The sequence below is a fragment of the Tupaia chinensis genome, unplaced genomic scaffold (genome assembly GCF_000334495.1).
Source record: "Tupaia chinensis unplaced genomic scaffold, TupChi_1.0 Scaffold000678_1, whole genome shotgun sequence".
NCBI lineage: Eukaryota > Metazoa > Chordata > Mammalia > Scandentia > Tupaiidae > Tupaia > Tupaia belangeri.
Window position 1 is genome coordinate 1,667,853 of NW_006160202.1, and position 2,101 is coordinate 1,669,953.

Sequence of the window (2,101 nt, forward strand, 5' to 3'; positions counted from 1 at the left end):
TGAGATTGATTCTGATTTGGTCTTTATTTCAGAGCTGAGTTCTCCTGGCAAAGGCATTGAATCTTTCAGGAGACAAGTTGTTTCTGCAAGTGTTTCTATTTCAGCCGAGCTTCCTAGCTTAGTTTTTCCTTTAGGTTCAGGAAGTGACTCTTTTTGGTTTCTTTTTGTCCACAATGATCTAACTGCTTCATGAATTTGCTGACTTGTATCATATGCCTTTTTCCCGGTTACCTTTACAATTATTACTGACTGAACTGGATAGCAAACAGTTGCTTCTAAAGTGGCCAGTCCCAGTGGAGAAGACATTCTCTTGAACCTAGGTCCTTTTCTTGCTGAAACAAAGCCCACCAATCCTGAAATGGTAATTACTCCCATTTTCAGAAGAAAATCTCGAGGATTCTTCAGATAGACATATGCATCTTTTCCAAACTGTACTATATCCATTATCCCATTTTTCACAAAGATATAAACACCCTTGCACCAGCCAATATAACGACTAGTTGTAGTGTGGATGGAAGCAAAGCCTGTTTGTAAACGACCAGGCTGCTCTTCAACATATTTAGATTGGAGAGGTGGCTAGGTATATATGGGGAGCTGCTCTGGTTTCACTAGCTGCTTTCTGAATTCCTCTTCTTTGGCTGCATATGCACTTATAGATGTGTACATTAGACCTGCAGGTGTGGTTGTCAGCTTTCCATCCTGACGGCCGCCATATCTATGACCCTCTCTGCTCAAGTTTTCTTAAGGAGCACATTACTGACAATTCTTAAAAAAGTTGAGTAGTAGACTTCCTGTACTTACCTATATCCATCCATTTAATTGGAATTTGAAGTTCACCTTCAATAAATTGAACATAATTTTATGCATTAACAGTTTTTTTTTAAATGTCCTCACATTTGATATGTCTGTGTTCCATCCTGGGAGAGTCTTACATTGAACTTCAACCTTATTTAAGACTTCATGGTTTGCTGGGAAATGAGATCTGATTTCACCATCCAATTTGTAGGCGGTTCTAACTTTCATTTTCTGTAAACTGGCCAAGATATCTAAGTTAGTAAATGCCAAGTAGTAAATTCACTGATCATAGGAGCAAATCTGAGCACAACAAGGTCCACCAGTCACTTGTTTTCCTTCTAGTAGTTAAACCAAACTTTCTACACCTGGTTCATAATAACTCCAGTTTCATTGTCTTGCTCAGTAGGAAAGGCACCAAAGCCAACTCCAACTGTATAAGCTTTCACAACTCCATCCACTTCTCCAATTGTGAGGAGGCGCACCCAAGCCCACAAACACCTCCTGTTGGACACTTTGAAGAGGTTACAAAAGGATAGGTTCCCAAATCAGTGTTTAAAAGTGCTGCATGTTACCTTTTACCAGGATTTTCCTTGGTGGTCCATGCAGGGCCTCATATAGGAAATAAACTCCAGCTCTCACGATTGGCTTAACCTTTTCCATATAACCCTTGAGTTTTTGGAATTCACCTTCAATGTCTATTTCCAAAATGGGGTTTATAGATTTGTACTGATTAGCTGGAACTTTGATCCCCTCAGAGAAGCCATCGAAGTCAGAAACAAGATCCCGCGGAGCAGCTTTGGAAGAATAAACTGGGCCAATGCCGTCTTCTGTGGTACCCAAATTCTCTCCTGCTTGTTCTTGTCTTTGTCGTTCCTGGATACTACCAGCTGCCTGATGAAAATCGAATACAGTGTGAGCTCTATCAGATATGATACGCCTTTTTGCCCAGCCTTCTAAATCTTTTCTTCGTCTTTTTTGTTTCTTCAAACAATCCGGGCAGATGAATTACCACACCATTCCCAATGAATGCAATGACATCTTGATTAATTATGCCACTGGGTAAAAGATAAAAATCATATTCCACAGAATCTACAAGTATAAACATTTCTTTCCTCTCTGGCAGCAGCAAACCATGCCGGCGTCCTGCGCCAGCAGATCCACCACATTCCCTTTGTGTCGCCGCTGCCCACCGGGCACCATCACCGGGTTACCTGTGGGTCGTGCTCTGGGGCGGCCGCAGTCGCTGCCGGGCAGGGAGGATGTCGCTGGGTGGTCTCTGCGAACGCCATGGCCCAGTGACACCAGG

At 42.4% G+C, this 2,101-nt stretch overlaps 2 pseudogenes; both read right to left on the minus strand.

Moving 5' to 3' along the window:
* Positions 1–6: 6 nt before the first annotated feature.
* On the minus strand, positions 7–741 carry LOC102484556 (MICOS complex subunit MIC27 pseudogene; annotated as a pseudogene).
* LOC102469943 (adenylosuccinate synthetase isozyme 2-like) lies at positions 740–2,084 on the minus strand (annotated as a pseudogene).
* Between the last annotated feature and the right edge of the window lie 17 nt (positions 2,085–2,101).